General features: G+C 36.8%; 1 protein-coding gene across 1 annotated transcript in view; it reads left to right on the forward strand.

Moving 5' to 3' along the window:
* Positions 1 to 27,984, forward strand: part of Ndufs4 (NADH:ubiquinone oxidoreductase subunit S4) — a 108,986-nt gene that overhangs the window by 33,913 nt on the left and 47,089 nt on the right. The gene's annotated exons all lie outside the window — the stretch shown is intronic.

Genomic DNA, 27,984 nt, shown 5'->3' on the forward strand with positions numbered 1-27,984 from the left:
GTTTTTATAGAACCATGCAATGTTATTATCACTGTCTTTTTGTATGTGTGCCCATAAGCAATGCATTTCTGCTTACTAAATTATAGATAGCAACAAATGAATAATAGTAATGTTTTTCCATCATTAGTCAATAAAATTTTTGCAGCTATCATTCAAAAATATCCTCAGTGTTTAGATGCAGTTTGATATAAAGGCTTATATTATATAACAAAACAACTTTTGTAATGTTTCAAAACTACTAGCACAAATATATAATAGTAGAATAAGTATGCATTTTGTTTATTATGTGGTTTACAATATAAATGGAAGTGTCTCTTCATTACCCCTTCCTAGACAAACTCTACACTGAGCTCCACCCCAGCACCACCTTTCTAATGATGTATTTTTTAATCACGCGACTTTGTATCTATGAGCATGATCCATACATGCCATTCTGAAATTCCTGTTTATACTACTAAAGATAATAGATGGATAAATAATAGAAAAGTAGTAGATAGTTTGGAAAATTCCTCTTAGACCTCAGGCTAATTGGTGTTATTCAGACTGTCTGTTGACACTGCTGTCATCTTAGTGTAGACAGTGTCATGTGATTGGTCTCCCCATGTTTTTCATCTCCTTCGGATTCATTGTCCCCAGCATAGTTAGATTAGATTATTGTTTGTTTGTTTATTTTTTTGAGACAGAGTTTCTTTGTATAACAGCCCTGGCTGTCTTGGAATTCTCTTTGTAGACCAGGCTGTCCTCGAACTCTCAGAGAACTGCCTGCCTCTTCCTCCCAAATGCTTCATCTGTACCTGTGCCATACCCAATGTAACTCCAAGTTTTAGATATAAACTTGTGGTACTGAATTTCTAACTAAAATATAAAATTCCTGGAAGAAAATGAAGGAGATTTTTGTAGCTTCGGATTAGACTAATAGTTTTTAGATGTGACACTAATATAATAGTGTTGAATTTATGGTTTTTAAGAATTATAACACTGGACTTTCTCACAATTAAAAATGTGCTTAAAAAAATGTAAGACAGGGACTAGCAAAATGGTTCAGTGGATAAAGATGCCTGCCACCAAGCCTGATGACCTGAATTTGATTTGCAGATCCTTTATGTTGGAAGGAGAGAACCAGTACCTACAAATTGTCCTATGACCATTACCTGAGACTGTGACCCACATGTGCACACCCACATACAAACATGCAGAAACACACACACACACACACACACACACACACACACACACACACGCACGTACAAATATGCAGAAACATACCCACACACTCACACACACACACACATAAAAACATGCAGAAACACACCCACACACACACACATACAAACATGCAGAAGCACACACACACACACACACACACACACACACAGAGTTAAGTAAAATGTATTTGTTAAATGTATTTAATGGAAATTATATCCAGAAAATTTATGCATAACTTATGTCAGCCTCAAAGGCTATATGCTATGTAATTCCATCGATGTTCTAGATATCAGAAAACTATAGTAATAAGAAATTTATTAGTGATTAGCAGGATTGGATGTGGGTTAGGAAGAATTAAATTGAAAAGAAATGAGGAATTTTGGAGAGTGAGGTAACTATTCTTAATTGAGATGGTGAGCCTCTTGTGAAAGCCCATATTTCTATTGATTTGTGAAATTAGCAAAAATCCACAGAACTGTGCAATAACAGTAGCACATTTTCCTGTTTCTAAACTATCAATTTTCAAAAAGAGTATGAAGGTCATTTCTTTTTTTTTTTTTTTTTTTTTTTTTTTTTTAAATATTTATTTATTTATTATGTATACAATATTCTGTCTGTGTGTATGTCTGCAGGCCAGAAGAGGGCACCAGACCTCATTACAGATGGTTGTGAGCCACCATGTGGTTGCTGGGAATTGAACTCAGGACCTTTGGAAGAGCAGCCAGTGCTCTTAACCACTGAGCCATCTCTCCAGCCCCCTGAAGGTCATTTCTTAAACTTTTTTTTTAAAAATTAACTTGTGTCAGTTGTTCTAAGGTCTTCCCAAATCATATGTAGGGCATGACATATTTTATAGGTCAGCCGTCTGTGTACTGAATCTGCTGCCAGCTTTTGGGTCTATTAAATTGAGACCTTAAAGGATGGTTGTAGGTTTCCTTGCAAAGTGAATTATTTTCATAATCACACCATCTTTAATTGCCCTTCTCACTGTGTTAACAGTTTACAAAAAGATAAAAACCTGAACAATTGAGGGGGTGTAACTGGTCATTAAATCCTTCTGTTCTTTGCAACCACAGTTTGAAATTAAGGAACTAGTTTATGTGAGGAAACTGGAAAATTTGTAAAAATTTAACTTTTAACCCTGTGTACATATCTTTTTATGTTTCAGGGAATAAAACAAATTGTGCATAGAATATTTCTGTTATTCACCAGAGCTCAGTGGTCGTCCTTAGGACAACCATGTGTGCTTTAATATTGTTACTGATGGAATTAGCCAGATGACAGACTGGGTATTTAGTCACGCATATTTGGCAGGCATTTTCCCCAAATGAACCCACTAACTTTAAGAAAATGTTGTCTATGGTGAACTTGAGCTTTTAAGTGAAAATTAGGATTCTTTTTTAGTTAAAACATACTTCTAGTGTTCCTGTGTGGGTGTACGCACGTGTGCCTATGTGTGGTTGGACTGTGTGAAAGTGCTCTAGAAGGTGGGGAGTGAGTGTCAGGTATGGCTTCAGGTGTGGGTGCTCAGGCATGGCCTCAGGTGTTGCCCACCTTTGTTTGGAGGTAAGCTTGATTGCTAATTTGGCTGTGTTAACTGGTCACAAGTCCCAGAAATCCTCTTGTCTTCACTTTCCTCTGCTGAAATTACAAGCACACATCATGTTTGGCTTTTTACATGGCTGCTCGAGGAGCAAACTAAGGTTTTCTTGCTTGCTTGGCAAGAACTTTACTGACTGAGCTATTCTGAAATTTATAATTGTTGTAGACTTTGGTTGTGCATCTGACCTGATTAAATTTGATGCCTTTGTAGTACTTCAGTCCTATTTCAATATGATTGGAATTTACAGCAACAAATGTTTTTTAAAATTTTTAATTTTTTTAAAGATGTGGTAATAAGCCAGGCCACCACAAGCCCTTAATCCCAGCACTCAGGAGGATCTCTGTGATGTCAAGGCTAGAGTGAGTTCCAGGACAGCCAGAGCTGTTACACAGAGAAATCTTGAAAAACAAAAACAAAAATGTGGTAATAAAATATGTTTGGAATATGTATTTGATATATATATATATATACACACACACATATATATATACATATATATTTCTGTGAATCAGTATAACCAATACATGATGATTCTTGGATAAAATTTTAACTATAACACAATGAATTATAACCAGATATGAAACTATTAGCATTATCAAATAATTTATTTTTCTGATTAATGTCTATTTGAAAATGCATTTTTTGTATTGCAACCAAAGTACCTATATTAGAATGCATGAACAGATGTCAGAATTCATCTGCTTTCCATTAAACTAGATGTCTATTAAAGATAGCTTCAAAAATGCAACTATATCTCAAGTGTATACTAAAATTTTACTCAGTTAGAATTTATCCCTTAGTAAATATCTATAGCTATGGCTTATATAAGCAAGAGTTTTATATATAGCTTACATATAACAAGATCTTGAAACAATAACAGTAGTCATCCCCCAATTCTTTTATTTGGGTGAATTATCTCAGAGCTTTGAATGATTTCCTGGTAATTTATCATCTTGAGTACTTTGCAATTGCACTGAATCTCTTTAGAATGTTGTCAGCTTTTCTTGTGCCACTGCACATGTGGTTTATGCAGGGTGTGGTGGCAAGTGTGGCCTCCCTTTTAACCACAGCAGTTCTCGAAGGACCTCTTAAAATTTAGCTCTTATACATCTTTATGTGGGTCTCATGGAGCGCTAGGAGCTCATCAGCTTTTTTCTGGACTGTTAGCAAGTCAAGTTTCCTCCAGCTTGAGCATAAACCAGTTATTATTTCTGACTGCTGTTCTCTGATTCAAGTGAAGTTTTTCTTTTTAACTAGTGCTTCCTATGTGTAGAATTTGCTATATAGGTTATAAATTAAGGCATCTGTATAGTGTCTGGTGAATGTTAGTATCATAAGTACAAAAAGTGTCTCCCCCCCCCCCCCCGTATCGGTTGTATATTGACATTATATACTCTGTCCTTAAGGCATTGGATGTCTGCTAGCATTACTCTAGTACAAAGAGCCATCTTTCATTTGGAACTACATACAATGGAATTGTTATAGAACAAAATCTGGGAGTAAAGTTGTTTCCCTGGGCTACTATTAATAAAGACTATCATATTAGAATGTGGTGAAATTTTAAGGAGTAGAAGCCGTTTCTTGTTTGTTGAGTATAAATTTCTTATCTTTTCACTAATGAAGATTAAAATATCAGATATTCAAAATATCCTAAAATAATCTTATAAAGTTAGTTTAGGAGTACGTTTTTTTTTTAAAAAAAATTTTTTTTCGCTTGCACTGTTTTTATTTCCACACACGTTGTACTGTGCACAGATGTTGAGGGAAGCTTGCAATGGCTGCTCTGCCCTTGGTTTCTGTGAGAGGAGGGGCCGGCCATGGGGGTTGGGAGACCAGTGCCCTTGCTGTGGAGCTTATGTGGAGAAGCAGTTTGTCTCCCTTGATGCCTCCTCTTCACTCCAGTCTTCTTTTGGTAAATTTAATGAACACCCAATTAAATGAACATGTTGTCTTCTTATTTTCCCTTTAACTTTACAATAGAGAATGTAAATTGTTAATGTTCTTTAAAGAGTTTGAGTAGCTGCTCTCTCCAAGTAACCAAAGCATGAATTAAACTTACATTTTTAATTTTTAAAATCATTTTAGTGTACTGATTGTTTATTTGTCAACATTTTTTAAATTAACAAGTTACTACCCCATTAAAAATATATCGACAAAGATAGAAAAGTGCTCTGTCAGAGTAGTCTCCACTCTTATTGTAAGTACTACGAAGGAAGCTCTAATATTTGAAATTAGTAGTTTAGTTTTATGAAAACTGTTGGTTGTCATCTTTTTTCACCAAGTGCTTGCTGGATGTTGTCACATGCCACACATGAGGCCTCTGTATTTATCCTGACATGTGAAGTACTTTTCATTTATATGCTTAATTATCTTGTTCATAAACTACTTAATGCCATTTGTTTGTAACTTTTATGAAGATTTTATGATTACATATGTATCTTCAACTTAAATGCCTATGAAATAAGGAACTTTTAGTAATTTATAAATCTGGCATCTTTTTTGAGGGGTACAGGATTGGGAAAGGCAGCTGTAGAAATGTCTTTATAGTATAATTCTACTAATGTAAAATGCTAGCATTTTGGACATTTTCAGTTGCCACTATTATTTTTATTAAAAGTAGAGTATGCATGAAAAGTAATCATTGTTAGGTTTTGCCGTTTTGTTTTTATTAAGTTCCTTACAAATTGCAGTAAAATAGCAGTTAAAGCTGTTCACTGGAATTGTTGCTGTTTGGTAATGACCACATGACACTGGCAGCAATCTTAGCTGGTGAGACTTGAATATTACCGTTTTGGATGTATTTAAGCAGCAGCTTGTATCTGTAGAAATTTTTTGTTGCTTCATTTTAAATATTCTCATAACTAACTTTTTCTAATACATTTTAATTGAATAATCTTTTTGCAAACCTTCAAAAGTAAAACAAGTAGATATGCTATAAGTATTTGTGTTTTCCTCTTACATACTATAAGTTCATGAGTGAAATTTCTAACTTAGATTTAAAATTAACCAGTAACAGTGACCTGTACTGAGAGATAAAGTTCAGTTGAAGGCTTCCATTTTCCTTGACTGTGTGCTCCCTTCCCCTGCTAGGCTCAGCTTTCTTTTGGAGATGGCAGCACTATCTCTGCCAGATTATAAGTAGTGTCTGCAGTCGGGCTGTGCAGCCTTCCAGCATCTCAAGTGTCTGTTTTGTCTGCACTTTACGCACACACATTCTTTTGCACAATTTCAAGGCTTTAGTCTTGAGCACTGGGTCAAAGGATATGTCCCTTTGAAGGGTAGACAGGAGGTTTTTTAAAAAATGTTTTATTCACTAAGTAATATTTCATTTTACATCAAAGAATAGCAGTCTCTGTGAACCTACCATGGTGGCAGTTTAGCATGTGGGTTTTTCTCTTCTTTCAGTAAATATAGATAATGTTGCTTCCAGTAAATAGGACTGTTAAATTTAAAATGTAAAGAAAAGGCATTGGCTGACTGTAAATGTTACTTTGCAATATCATTTACATTTTAAAAGAAATGTAGTATTTTAGAGTATATTTCCCTCAGCTATTGAAAACAATGATGAGTAGCCATGAAAAACTGCAGAGGTAGTGGTTATAATTCTTTGGAAGTGAGGTAGCCACCCTCAGTCAGCTTTTTTAGTATTATAGATGTGTGGCCGTTATTAGGAAAATATTAAAGACTCAAGCAATGAGACATGTTTTTAGGCTTACACTACACGGAGAGTTTCTTTCTTGTACTATTTGCATGGGTTAATTAGTGATGTAATAATCATGGAATGTGATTATATTTATAAGAGTATTGCATTTCATATTTGAATCATGATATATATGCACACCTAAGCATAGGAATTAATATGAAAATTGTTTTTCTGTTTATTTATAGACGTGGTGAAATTTATGGAAAGTTTGTCTAAATAGAGTTAAAGTAGAAATGTTTTCACTCTTTATGGCATGGCAGTCTTAAAGCAAGCACAGCTAACATGTACATCTCATTTAAGAATAATGATCATTAAGTCAGACTGTTTATATAATTCTTTGTAGATAGAATTCTATATATAAGTGCAGAACTTTATTTCCAAAATGTTTCCAAAAATGTTATTCTAACATATCATTAGACTGTATGAAACTTACACTTTTGAAGTGTTACAAAGGAAATAAATGTTAAAAATACTAGTTTTTATATATAGACAAGACCCATTAAAACTTACAGAGTAGCTATATTAAATTGCTGGAAGAACAAAAGGTCTTTAGTCTACAGTATTCAGCCACCTCTATTATCTGTGATTCTTCAGCAATTAAAGCAGATTATTTTTTTCTTTCTTCCCACTTAGAACACTTGAATAATGCTGAAGAATTGAATTGACTGGAATGTTTTATCTTACAAAAGATTTAAAGTCCTATGCACCAATTAGCAAAATACAGTAAAGGTTTAAACTGCTAATAGCCACAACATGGTGAATGCAGAGACCTGGAGTATGCGAGGTCCATGTAATAGCTGCCATTGTGGTCTCTCCAGAAGAGTAACTGTGTCTGCTCTTTTCTTGCTTTGCTACCTGCTGGGTATGGAGATTTTGAATAGTACTGGACACTTGCTTTTAAGAATTCAAATTCTTGGATATTATATTGTCACTTTGGCTCTCATTAAATTAGAGTTGATAATATTTTATTTGGATTTCCACAAAGTTTTTTTTTGCTGTTTTGAGGACAGTTCTAGTGTGAAAATATCACTCCTTTAGTAACAGATCCAAAGTGTTTGTGCTGTGTGTTATCTCCTTGCAGCAAACTGCTTGTCCAATAGTTTTCATTTAACCGAATATAACCAACCATTCTGTATTTGTACTGTCTTTAAATACGTGTTTATTTTGGTTTTGATTTGGATTGGTTTTGATCTCCTTGATAGTAGAAAATGTTTTTAGTACAGCTTTTTGGTCAATTTGCCAAATTGAAAAGAATTCATCTAAAAGAGGTAGGAGGAGGTAAAAATTTGGTTGTAGCACATTTTGGTGACAATTATTTTTCCTTTCTATATTGTATACCCCAGGTAATACAATGTAGAATTAGAGCAAAATAAGAAGAATATAGGCCTCAAAGTTTGAGGCTAGCAAACTTTGTTTCTTTGTTTAGAGTTTATAATTTTATATGACCTACTCTTCGCTTTAGTTCTACTCTCAAAAATAGTGCCTACAAGATTACGAGTATTCGTGTTTTACAAAGTGGGTACGTTTTTAAAATTAGCAGGGATGTGGAAGCTTTTACTGTATTAAATGTGCTGTCTCCACAAATCTGCCTCTTTCTGAACTATACTCTTCTAGAAATGTGTGAATGGGTTCTGTTCAGTTGCTGTTTCATGTTAACACTCTTTTTTTTTTTTTAAAGATTTATTTAGCTGAGTGGTGGTGGCGCACACCTTTAATCCCAGAACTCGGGAGGCAGAGGCAGGCGGATCTCTGTGAGTTCGAGACCAGCCTGGTCTCTACAAGAGCTAGTTCCAGGACAGGCTCTAAAGCTACAGAGAAACCCTGTCTCGAAAAACAAAACAAAACAAAAAACAAAAAAAAGAGATTTATTTATTTATTATGTATACAATATTCTGCCTGCATGTATCCCTGTGGGCCAGAAGTGGGCACCAGATGTCATTACAGATGGTTGTGAGATGCCATTTGGGTGCTGGGAACTGAACTCAGGTCCTCTGAAAGGGCAGCCAGGGCTCTTAACCACTGAGCCATCTCTCCAGCCCCTCATGTTAACACTCTAAAGGCTTCCAGTTTACTGGATGTTAGTTAATAAAGGCTTCAATTTTTGTCATGCTTCCTTAGACATAAACAATTTTAGGGTTTTTTGTTTTGTTTTTTAAGTAACACATGGGATACAGATACACCAAAATGCTAGGCTGGGATTACTAATTTAAGATGAAGAACCAGGGATCTGATTACTTGGTCATTGCCTATATTATATAGTGACTATTGAGTGTACATTGAGTAAAAAAAATCTGTCTATGAAAATAATTTAGCACAATTAAACAGTGCCAGGTTGTTTACATTTCTGATCCTTAGTCATTTCCTGTATCTGAAATGCTCTTATTTTAGACCTCACTTAGATGAATTCTCTGTCATCATTTAGATTTTAGTTTACATGTGGCATAATCTCAAAGTATGTTGACTCAGGTCCTCAAACTTGGCAACAAGTGCCTTTTTCCACTGAGCCATCTCATTGTTTCCTGAAAAATTTTTCCTGTACTATCATGACTGAGACTCTTGTTTCCTCTGTGTATAATATTTCTGTAACTCTTGTCTTCAGTTTTGGCTTGATAGCCACAAATAGCTGTAGTTTGCAGTTGTCTTAAAATGTCTTTATTTCTCCATCAGTTTTTAAAAGCTAGTTCTTCAGGATTTAGCAGTGCTGGTTGGCACTTACTTGCTTTTGTGATTTGAAATTGTCATTCTGAGCCTTTTCTGTCTTTTAGGGTTTCTGATGAGAAATCTAAAGTGTTCACCTTTGTAAGTTAAGTTGACATTTTTCTCTCATAGCTTTTATTTTTTCTTTCCTTATATTTTTGACATATTGATTATATCATTGATAAGTTTTCTAGTCATGTCTGTTGGAGTTCTGAATGCCTTTTGTACTTGGATGTCCATTTTGTTCCCTAGTTTTGGGAAATGTCTGCTATAATTTCACTGAATTATATTCTCTGTGCTTTTAGTTTTAATCTCAGCTCTGTCTGTACTGTGGATCTTTTGATTCTATTCTAGAGTTTTTCGTGCCCTATTGAATGTCGTATTTCTTCAACTATATCCTGACATACTTTCGTGTGGTCATGCTTTCCAGTGTGTTTTTATTTCACACAGTGAGCTTTTCATTTCTAGCATTTTACAGTTTTTCTTAATCTGTTTTCCTTGTTGAAATGTTCTCATATGCTGCTGACGTTTTCATCTCTGTTGCTGATCTTCTCATCTATTTTCCCAACTGTTTCATCTGTTGCTGGCTTTTCTTTCTTGGTCCTATATTGAATTCATCTGTTTGTATCTGTTTTGAGTTTTTCCTAGTGAACTTTTGAAATTTTCATCTCACATTATATCTGCTTCAGTATCTTTGGGTTCATTAGTTGGTGAGTTAGTCTTTTATTGTAGTCCTGTTGCTTTGCTATTTTGTATTTTCATCTTGTAATTTGTACCTTCTGTTTGGATATCTCTTCTACTTTTATTCTTGGTTCTTCTAATGGAACAGCCTACTTGTATATACTTAATCCCACTTAAATATTTCAGAGAAAGAAAACAAACTGCCACATCAAATTAGTTAAGTGTGGAAATGCTGTTACAATTGATCAAAAGTCGCTTAGTATCATCAATGAACATAAAACATAAAGTGGTAAAACTAATACAGAGTATATTATGACACAAAAGATGTTTAGGGTAAAGGAGGAGGCCAGCAAGGGGGAAAAACAGAAGAGAAGCAAGATTTAATAAATGAAAGGAAAAGGAAGACAAAAGAGAGTTTGAGTAAAAGGAACCAGTGGTTTATCAATAATGAGAACACTTAAAAAAATAGGTAACTGTAAGAAGTAGCATTAAAAAATAAAACACAAGTTATAAAAATGACACCAAAAGTAAAGAAGGAAAAGAAAGCAAACAAAAAAAATCCAGAAAATCAAAAAGTTGCCCTATAATGGAAATAATAAACACTTTTCAGTGAATAAGTGAGAAATAAAAAATGAAAACAGAAGATTGGGTTTTGTTTTTGTTTTTAAATAAAATAAGGTGAAAATGCTCTTCTAAGTTTAGTAAAAATGGAAAAATCAGATGCGGGGGAGAACAGAAGGAAGGGTAGATTGGAGCAGTCCTGCTTTCTGGAGATTGAGACTGCTGATTATGTGACAGACTAGGATGGGGTCTCTTGAACTGGTGGGCTCTGGTCTTTTCTCTGGTTAGTGCTGATGTTGAGCCTGTGCTCTATCAGTGTCCATTGGCCAACAGAGTTGTCTTCACTGCAGTTAGTATTGGAGGATATAGTTCATTATGACAGGGAAGTCATGCAGAAGAGCTCCAGGCAGTGTGTGACAGCAGGAAGCAGAGAGAGAGAGAGAGAGAGAGAGAGAGAGAGAGAGAGAGAGAGAGAGAGAGAGAGACCGACCTGGTAGTTAGCTAGGTGTCTCTTTTGTAGTCCAGAGCCAAGTGCCAAGGAATGGTGCTATCTACTTTTAGAGTGGATCTTCACACCTCAACTTAATCAAGATATGAGTCACTTGATAGATTATCCAACCCCAAAGGGTCAGTCATAAACACAGTTTCATATAAGCAATACTAAATAGAATTTAGCAGGATGTTTTTGTATTTTTAAAAGCAGATCATTCTTCCTAGACATGGCCATTACTAACCTAATCTAAATAATTCTTCACAGGAGTATGGAAGATCCTAGGGGATTCTTAGGCCTGTTGAGTTGATAACATTAAATCCAAGTACCTTACTTTCTTTGTATATCACCAGCCTCTGATGGCCACGTTTGGGTGTCTAAAGTATGTGTTCTGGACAGAATCTTTTGCTCATCCAAGACTCTTCACATGGTACCCAATGAAATGACTAATATTCAAGCTAGGAGGTGACTAGTGTGGGTAGCATCCATAACACTGAGATCTCTACAGGCATATTTATAAGACCGCCAGTATTTATCCACTCTGCGGGAGCTATGTTCTCCTGTGTTCTAGGGCTCAACAACAGTAAGAGGTAGACAGGTTGCTCTGGAAGTTGATCCCTGGCTGACCTCAGCCTCAAGGCTGTCAGACTCTACTGTCACCCTGGCCACTGAGAGTTTGTTCCCTTCCATTTTTCACCGCCTGATCTGAGCCTCCTGATCCTTGCACTCTCAGTTTGTCGGCTAGTGCCTGTCCCTGCATCCTCCTCGCCAGGTGCTACAGTATGTTAAATTCAAGTCTTCTGGGGCTGTGGTATGTTAAGTTAAAGCTCCCTAGGGCTAATGTATGTTAAATCCAAGTTGCCTGGGCCTATGGTGTGTTAAGTTAGGTTCCCTGGGACTATGGTATATTAAATTCAAGTTCTCTGGGTCTATGGTATGCTAAATTCAAGTTCCCTGGGACTATGGTATGTTAAATTCAAGTTCCCTGGGTCTATGGTATGTTAAATTCAAGTTCCCTGGGACTATGGTATGTTAAATTCAAGTTCCCTGGGTCTATGGTATGCTAAATTCAAGTTCCCTGGGTCTATGGTATGTTAAATTCAAGTTCCCTCGGACTATGGTATGCTAAATTCAAGTTCCCTGGGTCTATGGTATGCTAAATTCAAGTTCCCTGGGTCTATGGTATGCTAAATTCAAGTTCCCTGGGTCTATGGTATGTTAAATCCAAGTTCCTTGGAGCTATGGTATGTTAGATTCAGGCTCTCTGGGTCTATGGTATGTTAAATCCAAGTTCCCTGGAGCTATGGTATGTTAAATTCAAGTTCTCTGGGTCTATGGTATGTTAAATTCAAGTTCTCTGGATCTATGGTATGTTAAATTCAAGTTCCCTGGATCTATGGTATGTTAAATTCAAGTTCCCTGGGTCTATGGTATGTTAAATTCAAGTTCTCTGGGTCTATGGCATGTTAAATTCAAGTTCTCTGACTCCCAAGATAGTTCAATTTTTAGCAGTAGGTTCATTTTCAGCCACTGGCCCCAAATCATATAGAGTGACCAAATGGTCTTCCCCAAGGCTGACCATCTGTTTTCTCTTTTAAACTACCAGCAGGAATGGAGACTTGTAAAGGCTTTGGGAAGCCATGTGGTTGGAGCTGTGCTTAGTGTGTCTTCCCATCTTTTTCTCAACAATGTTCAGCTTTCTATTCCTGCCTTCATGAAGACTCTGCCCATCTTTGGAGTTGAGTCCCTTCTTTCTTCTTTTTAATCAGTTCATGCAGCTTCACTGGGCTTTCTTACACTAAGGATAAAATTCCTTGAGATTAATTCTTATTGCCTAGACTTTGTTTTGTTCCCATTTGTGGTATTGGGGATTTAATTAAGGCCCTTGTGAATACTAAGCAGACGCTCTACCACTGAGCTACATTCTCATCCATGGGTTTAGCTTGATTAATGTTTTTTATATACATTTCTGAAGAATATGTATTCTCCAGTTTGGGAGTAATCTATAAATTGAAATTAAGTTTTTAAAAAATTAATATTCTAATTAATTTAATCTTTTGATGTGTATGGGTATATTGCAGTGGATGGTGGACCCCCATGTCTTGAGTTACAGATGGTTGTGAATCATACGTGGATACTGGAACTCAAACATGGGCCTCTGGAAGAATAATCAGTGTGCTTAACCGTTGAGCCACTTTCGCAGACTCTGCAATTAAGTTTTAATTTGATTAATAATATTATTCAAATTTTATTTATCCTAAGTATATTTTTAATCTCTCTGTCAGTACCCAAATTAACATCTTAAAAGATTATTTGATTGGTTCTTCCATTATTTGGATGATTTCTTTGCTTCACTTATTTTAAATCTCTACTGTTGGGTACATACAGAAGACTGTTCTTCCCCAATTGATGCTTTATCCTACTTGACACTCCTCTTTATCCTGGTGTTATTGCTTGTTTGACATTTACTTTGATTCTAATATAACTGTCTGGTTTTCTTACTCTTGGTTTTGCTTGGAGCATATTGAATCTCCCTCCCTTTTAATTTAATTGTGAACTTACATTTATAGTTTTATCTTACTTAATATATTTGGGTCTTACCTTTTCATCCAGTTTGATGACCTGTACTATTTAATTTAGTTTTAAAAATAAGCATTTCCTAGAGAAATGGTTAGACTTAAAGCTACTGCCTTGTTCTTTGTTTTCCATTTGCCTCCTCTAATATCTGTTTTACTTTTTCTTTCTTTTTTTGCTCCCACCCCAGCAGTTGCTTTAGGAATTACAGAATACACCCTTAGTTTTACACAGTTACAAATGGTTAGTTGTCCTTGTCAATGTCACCAAGGAAACACACTTTTGAGCATGTTGTAAGCAGTGCTTAATGGCCTATTCTGATGGGAGTGCTGTGGGAACTCTTTCAGCCAATAGCCTTTAAGATACTGGCCCACTTTGGGGGTGGTCTCATGTACTATAAATGTAGATGAAAAGCTTGTGCTGGCCTCTTGGCTGTCGGATTTGGTTCCAGTTCCCAGCTCACATATCCAGGACTGTGGATTGCTACCCTTTCTGTGAATTTATCCCTAAATAAATATAACTAAAGTTTATTAATAGCCATTCTGGGCTATTGTGGAACTCTTATGTTTGCCAACAAATTGGCGCCCAATGTAGGGCTCAAACCCATGACCTTGAGATTAAGAGTGTCATGCTAGACCAGAACGCCAGGAAAAATTAGACAGTAGAAACCTCAGCTTTTAAGTTTTCAGAGGGGAACAAGGATATAGTATCTGGGCTAGAAGCCATTCATGTTATAATCAGGCAAAGAATCATTTTCAGTGGTTGGAGAGATGGCTCGATAGTTAAGAGCACTTTCTGCTTTTCCAGGAGACCTGAGTTCAGTTTCCTGCACCCATATTGGGAAGCTAACAACCACCTGTAACTTTAGCTCTAGGAGACCCAATATCCTCTTCTGTCCTCTGTGGGCTCCTGCATTCAGTGGCATGTACACACACTCACACACACATGTACAAATAAATGAAAGAGAATAACAAGTGAAGCAGAAAGATACTAAAAATGTCTGGTTTGGTGAGGAAAGTAGTAGGAGTTTAAAGTTGCAAACAGAGTTGGAGATGGGCTCAGAGGGTAAGGGTAGCAGCACTTGCTCTTGCACAGGACATCAGTTCTTAGCACTCATTTGGTAGCCCAGAATCTTCCTTAAAAGAGACAAACATCATTGAAGAGAAGCCCCAGAGTTTATAGTGGGATGATAGAGAATGTGTTCTGAGGATACCACAGCCAGCCAGCACCCTTCTGCCCCCCACCCAAGTTTATAGGGTATAAACTAGTAGAAATGCAAGTTCATGAATGAATTGCCTTCTCACTCTTTTTTTATTTTAGTTTTTCAAGACAGGGTTTCTCTGTGTAGTTCTCCTGGTACTAGTTCTTTAGACCAGGCTAGCTTGCAATGCACAGGCATCATCTGCCTGCTTCTACTTCCTGACTGATGAGATTAAAGGTGTGTGCCATCACCACTTGGTAAGGATTGCCTTCTTGTAAATAAGTGTGTAACATACTGTCTGTCTTCTTAGGTCAAGTTGTAGAGACATCATCATACCTTTGAGAGAGAGGGGAAAGCCAAACTATATCTTGAGCTGGCAGCAAAACTTGTCAGCATTGTCTGCAAGGTACTGCTTCTATAGGCATGCAGAATACAAGAGTTACAGGGTTATGGATGCATTCCTGTACCAAGGTTCCAGAAAGCTGTTGAGGCCAGGCTATATTGGCCTATTAGGTACCCCACAAGAAATCTCTGGGGCTGGAGAGATGGCTCAGTGGTTAAGAGGATTGCCTGCTCTTCCAAAGGTCCTGAGTACAATTCCAAGCAACCGTTACATGGTGGCTCACAACCATCTGTAATGAGGTTTGATGCCCTCTTCTGACCTTCAGGTATACACACACAGACAGAACATTGTATATATAATAAATAATTTTTTTTTTAAAAAAAGAAATCTCTGAAAAGCTATTGCAAGAAACTGAGGTTTAAGCCTAAATTGGAATGGAGATCCCAGCATGTTGGAGATGCCAGGACAATTTGGTATTTGCCAGAGGAAGCTGGCAAATGGAATGAAACCAACACAAAGAGGCTGTGTAAAATAAGCTGTGGAGCTGGAGGGCAGGCTTATTCAAGTCACATAATTCTACTGCAAACTCCAAATGTCAAGCATATATCTGGAGGGTTTATTGTCTTTTGAGTTTATAGGTGTTCACAGTTAAGATTGTGTCTCATAACTGGAAAGATGACTTAGTGGCTAAAACCTCCTGATGTGCATGCTGTAAACCCAGGCTCAGCTCCCAGTACCCACAGGCAGCTCACAACCATTTGTAACTCAGGTTCCAGGAGATCCAATATGTTTTTCTAGCCTCTGAGGGAACCAGGCACAGAAGTTCCACCTACATACATGAAGCAAAACACTCTTACTCATAAAATAAAAATAAACAATTCTTTTCTTGGAGTCCATCTCAGAATTGGGTCTTCACATACATGCTTGAACAAGTTTGGAACTGTTAAAACTTTGGGGACTTTTGGAGATGGACTAAATGAATCTTGCATTATGGGATGAACATGATTATTAAGGGAGTCTTGGAATGTTAAGATTTACAATGACGGGTTTTGTTTTCATGTTGTCTTTAAGTCTAGTCAACCTACAGGATTTAGAATCACCTGGAGACTTTGTGTGTGTGTGTGTGTGTGTGTGTGTGTGTGTGTGTGTGTGTGTGTGTGTTTTGGAGGGGTCGGGTCCAGAATGGTTTTTCTGAGAGGAGAAAGTGGGCAGAGCACTATTATCTGTCTCCTTGCGCACTCTGCCTGTAGACACAGTGTGGCCACCTCATGCACTTGCCGCCGTTCTTTCCTGCCATAATGGACCCCATGCCCCCTCTAAATCGTGAACCAGCGCAAACATTCCCCTCTTTTGTCAGATACTGTGTCACAGCAACTAGAATAGTATCACACATATGCAAGGGGAAGACTCTTAAATTGCACTTCATGTTTCATTACAGTCCTGTGTTAGGTTGACATCTCCTTTACAGCCACTTGTGTTATCAATCCATAGCATCGATTTTGCTTGCAAGTCATGTTTTAATGAAATCATCACAAAAGAAAAGCAGGACTTGGAGATAGCTCAGTTGGTACAGTGCTTGCTTTCAAGCGTTAGGACCTGAATTGGATCACTAAGCTCCATATAGAAAAGCTCGGCAGGATGGCACATGCTTGTGTGGTCCTAGTTCTGGAAATACATCGACCAGGGCATGCTTGAGAATAGCCAAATTGGGGACCTCAGGTTTCAGAGACATTGTCTCAACAAACAAGTTGGATGGTTTCTGATGAACCCATCACATATTGCATGTACATGAATGTACATGCAAAGAAGAAAATGCTCATACTTATAAAATTATCGTGTTTTGTTGTTCTTAATCCTTTGAGGTCAATTTATATCCGCCACCCTTGCTTACTATCTTTCTTTTAATGTCTCCGTTAGGGCAGATATATCAGGACAGCTTCTCTTGGCTCCTGATTATCTGAAAGTATCCTCCCTGCCCTGTACTTCTAAAAGACATTACGTGGCACCAGCAAGATGACTTAGTAGGTAAAGCTGCCTGTTAGCTATGATAAGTTGATCCCCAGGACTTACACTGCGGAGAGAGAACTCACTCATGCAAGTTGTCCTCTGATCCTCTCTCGCTTGCACACCCATGCATGCGTACACATACATTGAAAAATTTGAAAATTTTACATCGAAAAGATCTTAAATTATCCTGGTCTGCCATAATAATATACTATAGACTGGGTAGTTGGAATAAGAGAAGTTTGTTTTTTGACAACTCTAAAGGCTAGATTTTCGAGATCAGGGTGACAGCAAGTTTGGTTTCTTTTGCGGGTTCCTTTTCTGGTTTGTTAGAGACTGTGTTCTAGCCATGTCCTTGGGTAAACAAAAGAAAGGAAGAAAGCAACCCTTCTGATACCTTACCCTCATGATCTTAGCAGAAGTCCTGTTTCAGTACCACCAATATGGGGTTTTAAGGAAGGCACAGATTCTCAGCTCCTACTATTCCCTTCATGACATATAAAAATTCTAGGTGTTAGACCTTTATTTTATTACTTAAGCACCAATCTGGTTACATAGTATTTGAAAAAACTGTGATGAAATTCGTAACACAAAGTTTTGAGTTGGTGGCATCAACCACATCACAGTATTGTGCAGCTGTTGTCACCATCCATTTAAAGGACTTTCCTTCCTCATTCTGAAGAGAAGCTATCCATCAAACACTAGTGGCTTGTCCTTTCTTAGCTCTCAGGGCCTGTTACACTTCTGTATGAATCTGCCTCATAAGAAGAACCAAAGGAGATTGCCTGTTTGTGTTTTGTTTTGTTCTTTTTGGCTTTTTGTTTGTTTGTTTGTTTGTTTTTGTTTTTCAAGACAGGGTTTCTCACAGAGATCCACAACTCCTTTGCCTCTGGAGTGCTGGGATTAAAGGCATGAGCCACCACTGCCCAGTGAAGATTGCCTTTTTGCCACTCATTATTTTTAGCATCTTCAAGGCTCATCCATGTCATGGCATGTGTCAGAATTTCATTCCTTTTAAGGGCTGTATAACATTTTATTTAGGAAGTTATATCACATTATGCTTACCAGTTCTCTTGACAGATACAAGTTACTTTTACATTTTGACTATTATAAATAGTGCTAATGTGAATATGTATATTCAGACAACTTTTGAGGTTACTTCTTTTGGTAGAAACTTCAGAAATTTTTACTGATCTTGTGATTATTTCATGTTTACTTTTGGAAGCACTGTCAAACTGTTTTCCATGATGAATGTACCCCGTCTTTCATTGTAAAAGGGTCTTGGTTCTGTATCTGAGCTGTCTTTGTGGGCTTCCCATTTCATTGCGCTTTATGTCTTCCTTGAATACATACATACATACAGACAGACAGACAGACAGACATACAGACAGACATACATACATACATACAGACATACATACATACAGACATACATACATACATACAGACATACATACATACATACATACAGACATACAGACATACAGACATACAGACATACATGCACATGTCACACTGCGCTAAATTCATCATATTACAGTAAATTTTTCAATCTGCAGTGAATCCTCCAGTTTTGTTATTTTAAAAATTGTTTTCAAACATGCATTGTTTGAGATGGAGTTTTCTATCTCTGTCAAAATGTCATTGGAATTTTGTTTGTTTTTGTTATTTTGAGATGGGGTCTGTATGTAGACCTGACTGACCTGGAACTTGCTACAGAGCGTGGACTGACCTCACAAGAGATCTGCTAGTGTCTGCTGAGATTAAAGGTGTGAAACACCATGGCTGGCCATGATTGAGATTTTGATAGGGTAGCATTGAATCTGTGATTACTTTGGGCAGGAATGTCATTTTGATAGTATTAAGATTTCCAATCCATTAACATATGATGCTTAGATTTATGTATTTAATTTCTTTCAAAAATGTTTGTCATTTTGAGTATGCAAATCTTTCATCTCTTTCTGTTAAAACTGACCTTGTTTATTAAGATTTTATGATGGGGTTGTTTATGTAATTTCCTGTTCATATTGTTCTTTCTTAGTGTACAAAGCACAGCTGAGCCGGGCTGTGGTGGTGCACGCCTTGAAGCCTCTAACCCCAGCACTCAGGAGGCAGAGGCAGGCTGATCTCTGTGAATTTGAGGCCGGCTTGGTCAACAAAGCAAGTTCCAGGACAGCCAGAACTGTTAAACAGAGAAACCCTGTCTGGGAAAAACAAACAACAGCAATATAAAACCAAAGCCAAGACTAAAACAAAACAAAAACTCCAAAACACTGCTGATTTTTGTATGTTTTGTACTCATCCAGCTTGCTGAGTTGGCTTATTAGTTGTAACCAGGATTTCTTAGGCAGTCTTGTAAGGTTTCTACATAGTACATCATGTGATCTGGGAGCAGAGGTAATTGTGTCTGCTTTAAGTTACTTTTCTTGCCTAATGACTCTGGCTAGAACTGTGGCTCTCTGTTGAGAATCAGCACGGGTAGACCTTCCTTCTTCACCTTAGAGGAAACAGTTTCAGTTCAGTCTTTGTCATTGTTTCTGTATATGTCATGTGCACAGCCTTTCCTAAGACCACAGTTAAAGGTAGATGCTTTTTTTTTTAACCTCTGAAACAACTTTTTATTAAACAGCAAAGCAGAACTTGAACACAATTTTAAATATTTGTAAAAGGGTTGCAGAATATCTGCATTGTGAGGATTACATGTCCATATAGGTAACGCCACTAATATATTAGATAATTCCACGAGTCAGCACAGCCCAATCTAAGAGCCATCAGCTGCATTAGAGGATCTTCCCTATTGTTACATTTCAATATTACTTTCAATATCAACTCCTTTATCAAGTGGAAGCAGAATTTTAGTCATTTCTTTTAACAATTTTTAATAGAGTAGATTCTTAATCCCTAGATTTGGAAGTTTGATTAAACTTTGCTTATGTGTAGTTTTAACTGGGATCTTATTTGGGATTCTTGGATCTTTTAGTTTATATTTTTCTTATTTAGATATATTCTATTTTATTTAATTTCTTCCTCAGATTTTCTTCCCTATGTGTATGGGTGGTTTGTTTTTGTTTTTGCTTTTGTGTGTCTCAGTGTATTACAAGCATGCATTGTGTTTGTGGAAGCCAGAAGAGGTTATCAGATTCTATGGAACTGGCATTACATACAATTATGAATCTCCGCGTGGGTACTGGGTATTGAACCTCAGCCTCTCTGGAGGAACAGCCAGTGCTCTTAACTGTTGCACCATTTCTCCAGCCTCTATTCTACAGCTCTTAAACTCTTATTGTATTGATTGATTTTTTTCTCAATATTTTTCTGTCAGATGGCTCATGTCTAGTTTCTCTTGTTTTGTCTTTGATTTTAATGCCAGAGAGAGAGAGAGAGAGAGAGAGAGACCGACCATTACTAAGTTGCCTGGTCTAACCTGAACTCATGGGCTTATGGGAGCTTCCTGCTTCTGCCTCCCCCAAGTAGTTGGGACTATTGGTGCATGCCACCCTACCTAGTTTGCCTAATAAATATTTTTTATTAAATAAAAAACTTTGGCTTTTAATTAATCAAGTTCTTTCTTTTTATTTCCAGCTTTCCTTTCTGATTTTATTAGTTTATTGCTCAAACTATCACTTGATTTTTCTTTTTTTTTTTTTTTTTTTTTTTTTTTTTTTTTTTTTAAGAAAAGTCCTTTGGGGCTGGAGAGATGGCTCAGCGGTTAAGAGCACTGACTGTTCTTCCAGAGGACCTGAGTTCAATTCCCAGCAACCACATGGTGGCTCACAACCATCTGTAATGAGATCTGGCACCCTCTGGCCTGCAGGCATACATGGAGGCAGACTTTCTATACATAATAAATAAATAAAATCTTAAAAAAAAAAAAAAAGGCCTTTGGCCTGATACTTACTCAGTATTTATTTCATATGTAGTTTTCTGCTGCCGTTGTTTCTACTTTCATGCCTCTTGGTATATATTGTGTATATGCTTGCCTCTTATTACCAGGGAATAAAAAGGTACTATTAGAAATTAACATTAATTAATTAATTAGTTAAGAAATAGATTATTTTCAAACTGTAATGTTATATAATTCCAAGACTCTTTTAGCCACTTTTAAAAATAAAAATTATAATATATAATAATAAAATATAATATGATAGTTCTGAAAATATTACAAGGTGCCTTAAGGTAGTTGACTGACCTTTCAGAACATTAAAATTAAAAAGCAAAGAAATATGCAATTTTAGTTGTTAAAATTTTTCTCACTATGAAATGTTCATCTTGTAACATTTGTGGGGCTAGGGAGTTGGCTCAGCATTAGGAGCACTTGCTGCTTTTGTAAAGTGCCCAGGTGTAGCTGTCAGCACCCGCGTGGACGTTCACAGGCTGCAGGCATGCACACGATGCACATACATACACTCAGGCAAACACACACAGAAGTAAAAATAAGTCTTTTTGAAAAGGAAAGATAAGCATGGTGGTACATATCTTTAATCCCAGCAAGAGGCAGGCACATCTCTGTGAGTTTGAGGCTAGCTTGATCTACAGAGCAAATACCAAGCCGGCTTGGGATTCATCCCTATTCCCCTGCCCTAAAATAAAAACAAACAGAAAAACCCCAAAAATCTCACAAAACAAAAAATAAGATTTTTCTAAAAGAAAAAAAATCGTATTAATTTTTAAAGTACTTTATTAAGCCTCCTGATTTTCAGTGATTTGTTAAGCATGCTTTTGTTTGGATTTTTTTCTTTTGAGACAGACTCTCATTATGTTTACCAGACTGGCCTCAAACTCACAGAGATCTGTTTGTCTACTGAGTGCTGGGATTGAAGGCATGTGAGTGGGCCACCATACCCTGCCAGCATGATATTTTTAACAACTTTACTTTCAGTTGTCCCTAAATTAATAGAAAACAAATATTATTTCAAGTATCTTTGAATCTTCTAGTAGATTTTTCTGATTTAATGGGAGAAAGCTTACTTTTATATTACAGTATTTTGTTACAAAATAACTTGCTGGTAGACCTAATTTGTGGTGCCATGTCTAATTATCTACTACTACAAAGAAGAAAATCAACAACTTGATTCATCAAAGGTTCATGGCTTACATCCAGTAACAAGACAGATGGACAAGAGAAAAACATACCAAATTATTTAGCCATAATTTTATGTGACACAGGAGGATTCAGAAATAACCAAAGACGTGGGGAATGCTGAGAAGTTTCTTTGTGGATTCCTAAATGGACAGTTCTGTAATGTGTGATTGAACAGGACGGTGAGGATGTACGTAAGGCTCCTAGACTAGAGGTAAGAGCATCTGTTGGTGTAGAGTCTTCATGGCTTCTGGGTTGGTGTAGGGCAGGATATCTACAATGAGAGTTTTGGTTCCTAGATGGGGTAGGTCAGGTATTTCCCCCAGGAGACAGGAGAAGGCTAGGGAGTGACTTCTATTGTTCTGTTATTTCCAGGTATTATGTTCTGAGCCATGACATTATAACATGTAACTACATAAAATAAAATCTAAAAGTGTTTGTGAGTCTCACACAGTAATCAAGTCCTTGCACATATGTTTGATACTCCAGAACTATAGTTTTGAACAGCTCACTTAAGTTTTTAATAAGGACTTTCTTAACATCCTTGTTTCTTCTTATAGTAGCGCTCTTACAAAGGAACTTTCAGTTGGGGTTTGTTTGTTTGTGATAATGTTTCACAATGTGGCTCTGACTGGCCTGGACCTCACTAAGTAGACCAGCCTGACTGACCCTGAACTCGGAGACCTCTGCCTGCACCTTTTGTTAATTTTTTGTCTTAGATATATCAAAAATTAAAGTCATAACTGGTCATGTGAGACACATCTGTCATCTCTGCACTAAGGAAGCAAATCAAGAGGATTGCTTATGACTGGGTTATAGAAAGCAAGACAGAATATAAATGAACAAACAAAATCAAGCTCCTTTCTTCTTTGTTGTTGGAATCGAAGAACATGCACTAAAGTCAAGCTAACTGTTGTGTTAAGGGACCATCAGGCATGGTTGGCACATGCCCTTAATCCCTGCATTGCGAGGCTGATTTTGAGGCCAGTCTGGTCTACAAGTGAGTTTCAGGCTCCCAGGACTACATAGTGAGACCCTGTCTTAGGAACAAAAAGGATATAAATGGAAATTGATCTGCTTTTTTACATTGTTGATTAACAGCATAGGATTTTACCTCCAGTTTGCAAACTAATGAGATAACATGTCAGACTAGAAATTCTGATAACTTTTGTTACAGTTAATTGTATTTTTCATGGCTAACTTTAGTTATTGCTGGGCAGTGGTGGCACATGCCTTTTAATTGTAGCAATTGGTTCATAGAGGTCAACCTGGTGTATAGAGAGAGTTCCAGCACAGCCAGGGCTACACAGAGAAACACTGTTTTGAAAACAAAAATAAAACAAAAAAATATATACACACACACACACATAAAATTTAGTTACTGATGGGTCTGGAGAGATGGCTCAGTAGTGTCAAGAAGAGCACTTACTGCTTTTACAGGACACCCAAGTTCAAGTCCCAGTTGGTGACTCATACACATCTGTAACTGCTTTTCAGGAATTGCTCTGATTCCTCTGGCCTCTGAGGGCACCCATACTCATTTGCACAGACACATACAGAAACACTAATTAAAAATAAATCGTGGGGAAAAATAATTTGTTATTGAGATTTTCATTTAAAAAAGCATATTTAACAACTTTTGTTATACTAATAAATGGTGCCACATCAACTGAATAAATTGTTATGAGGCTATTAAAACAAAAATTATGAAGACTGAGTATCTCTGTGGAGAAGGGATGCTGTGTTACTTGGAAATAGTCAATAGAAAACTTTATTAGTAAAATAAATAAACATGGATATTTATTGGTAGGTAATGAAAGTAAGAAAGTAGTTGGTAGGGCATTAGGAATATTGATATATAAATTTTCTGTTTAATATTTTTGATGTTTTAATAGTATTATTTATTTATTGGTTTTATTTGTTTGTTCATAGATAGAGCTCACTAAGTAGCTCTTGTTCTGCGATGCACTCTGTAGACCAGGCTGGCCTCCAACTCACAGAGATCCACCTGCCTCTACCTCACGAGTGCTAGGATTAAAGATGTGCACCACTATGCCCAGCTCGCCGTACCTTTTAAAAATGAGTATCCGGAAAGAATCATCTCCTATCTCCCTCTTTGGTCTGACATTTTGACGCCTTTCTACCTTTAAAATCAAGTAGGATCTTCTTTTTAGGTAGCTTGAGAGATGGCTCAGCAGTGAAGAGTACTTGTTGCTCTTATAGAGAACATGGATTTGATCTCCAGCACCCTCATGGTGTCCCACAGCCATCCTGTAACTCCAGTTCTAAAGGATCTCATGCCCTCTTCTGGCCTCCATAAGCACCAGACATACGTGCAGACATACATGTGGTTAACATGTATCTGTTCAGGCAAACCATTAATACATAAAAATCTAACAAAATTTTTTATTTTAAAGAACTCTCTTTTCTTTGGCCACTATGACAGGTATGTTGTGCTTGTTTAGACTTAATCCTTGTAACCAGTGATAAGAGATAAGTGTTGTTGTGTGCTTCTTAATGGAAGAAACTATCACAGAGCCGAGTGACTAATTTGTCAATGCCTTTCAGATCAGATCTACATCTATATCTATGTGTATTTGTGTACACACACACACACACACACACACATTGCTTACACTTAGAAATAAAGACATAGCATTATAGCCTTTGAAGCACTTAAGATAGTTAACTTTGCATACAAACATCTTTGAACTGAAATATAGGTAAATTATACATCAATCCTTCATTTTCATGGATGTCATAGGCCTTTCCACATGTGGCTGCATACTTAAGTTTTGGTGTAGGAGGTTCTTCTGTTTGTGTGTTGCTTTCATTGGTTGAATAACGAGACTGCCTTGGCCTTTTGATAGGGCAGCCCTTAAATGGATGGAGTAGACAGAACAGAATGCTGGGAAGAAGGGAAGTGTGGCAGATGCCATGAATTTCCAGCCCAAGGCAGATGTAGATTAGAATCTCTCCTGGTAAGCCACAACCTCGTGGTGACACACAGATTATTAGAAATGGGTTAGATCAAGATGTGAGAGTTAGCCAATAAGAGGCTAGAGCTAATGGCCAGACAGTGATTTAATTAATACAATTTCTGTGTGCTTATTTCAGGGGTATAAGCTACCCGGGCAGAGGGACACAGCCTGCTCCTCTGTACTACAAAGTTTGCTTACCATACATTATATTCTGTATTTTTTTTTCAATTCTATATGTGAGAGTATGTGTGCATGTATGTGTGTAAGTGTGTAAGAGAGACAGACTGACTGACTGACTGAGGATGAGAGACTAGAAGTGGGGATCAAGTGACCTCCTTTATTATTCTCCACCTATTCCTTGAGGCAGAGTCTATCCCTCAGCCTGGGACTCAAATTTTCAACTAGGCTGGCAGCTAGCAAGCCTCAGTGATCCTCCTGTGTTTGTGTACGGAATGCCCTGCTTGTTATGTATATGCTGGGAACTAAACTCTGTTCCTCATGGTTGCTCAACAAGTGCTCTTAACTGCTGAATTGATTTTCAGCCAAGAGAGACAGACAGAGACAGAGAATGAATTAATACTAATTATTATATATCCCTGTTTTAGGGCCAGTCAGTTTGAAGAAAGATGGAATGGCTGATTGACCCAAAACCGTTGTGTAGAGTATTCAGCCTTTAAAAAGGGAAGGTATTTCTTCAAAGGGCTTGGTATATCTCTTTTCCAGACTTGAAGTAAAACTACTGACTAGATTAAAAAAAATGTTAACTAATAATTTTTAAGAAAGATTGGATATTTCTGTATCTTGACACCAGCTTCCCTTTATTTGTTCATCCTTCTCAAAAATGTCCAGTGGTTTTCTTGAGAATAGAGTTGATGTCTACTCAGGAGATTGCATCCCGTATGTAATGCACTGGTGCTGAGCAGCAACTTTTCTTCTTGTTCGAAGTGAGCACAGTGTGTACGTTATCTAATCTTTAGCTTACAAGTAAGTTCATTTATGGATTTGCAACAAGAGAGATTTGCCCATGGTTGAAGTTGGGATTCAAACCAATTTTGACATACCTTGTGGCTATAGTAATTGCTCTTGCTCCTCAGAAGACTCTAAGAATAATAGAAGAATAATAGTTTGAAAAGGTCTCTAGTTGTTTTCTTCTCCGTGTGATCTATAGTACTTTTTGCGTGCTATCTTCCTGTATCACTCATAACACGTGATAGACAGCTATAATTTTAGTGCTGTGATAGCTTTGCCCAACATGGAAAATATAAGGGTGTCACATCCAGTCTTTAATAACCTGCTTGAATTTCTTCACCTGTTTGTTGGTGAGCAAACACGAATTGCATTTACTTTCACAACTCAAATTTACTTGAACATTTGTGATTTATACCTGAATTCTTTTGACCATTGATTTTTTAAAAATTCTTTCATAGTAAGTAACTATGTTATGTATTTTTATGTATAATTATGTATTCTGTAAATTTTTATTTTGTAATTGCTTATGAAACCTGTAATGAATTTCTTGGTCTAAGACTCTATTGGGTTTTTTAAAAGGAAGGGGTTTTGGTTTGTCTGTTTGTCTTTTTGAGGCTTTCTTGCTCTGTGACTCAGTCTGGCCCAGAATTCACAATCCTCTTGCCTCTGCCTCCCTAGTGTTGAGATTACAGATGGGTATTATAAAAGGAAGTTGTTATTACAAATATAATTTCTTTAATCTTTGATGATTGATATAAAATATTAACAGTCATTAAAATTTAGATCAGTTTCAGCTCTACTATAAATTTAAACAGAATTGGCCTTTAATATCCTGCAATAGAGCAAGTCTCTAGAAGTATTGTCACTTGATGTCTAATGGATACTCTTATTAAATCTTTAGCTTCAACCCATGCTGACGCTGTTAGTGAACTAATTGCCAAAGACCGTGGTAACCATTGTGATGCAGCAAGATTTCTGTTGAAGCTCATCCAGAAATGTCACAGCATTTCCTTACTTCTTTTACAATAAGTGTGAACTGATAAGGGTAGAGTGGGTAGGGCAACTGGAAGTCATTACTAAGGCTAGTGGCATTTTTGTGGTTTAATAAAGGCAGAAGCTAGTTATTCGGTTTTTATTTAAGTGAAATGATGCCAAAAAGGAGGTTCCTGCAGAGCAGCTGCACTTCTTCAGTGTCACCCTAGTTTACCAGAGACACAACTGTCACAAACAGGACTTTTAAACTTGATATACAGCCACAGAAGGAAGGAGGCTTTTGTTTGGAGTGCATGCTGGAGAACTCCTTTATACAAATCAGCCGGCAGATGACGGACAATGATGAAAATTTGATTCTTTGAAGTCATAATAGTCATTGAAATGTGTGAAATTCTGGTATTGAAAAGAGAGCAGCCAGCAAGACTCTAAATGCTGGGTGGTTGCAGGAAGCTTGCTGGGAGGTTTTTCTGTATTGTGACACCAACTTCCCATTGCTTGTTCCTCACTTCCTTTGTTAAAAAAGAAAAAAGTTGGGTTCATACAAGTGGGGACAGATGATAACCGAATCAGTTTTTATATGGAAAACTAGTATTTTATCATTTAACATTATTAGGGTAATTGCATTCCTTAATAATTAAAATAGATTTCCTTTGAACCCAACTGTTTAAAAGTGAGAAGCTTTAAAACAACAAATTTGTGTATTGTCTATGTAATAATATGACCTATTAGAACTTAGAGAGATTCGTAACTGTAACTAATGAGTTGAGATTCTTTAGTGCCAACTTGATGGCTTCTTATATCTTACATGACTTGACTTTTTTTATGATTCTAGAAAATTTTTAAAAAGAAATTAGTAAAAGACAATGTCAACATCTATGTCATTTCTTTTATTAAAAAT

This window comes from Microtus oregoni, unplaced genomic scaffold, assembly GCF_018167655.1.
Source record: "Microtus oregoni isolate MIOR12 unplaced genomic scaffold, Mior012 000014F_ref0000157, whole genome shotgun sequence".
NCBI lineage: Eukaryota > Metazoa > Chordata > Mammalia > Rodentia > Cricetidae > Microtus > Microtus oregoni.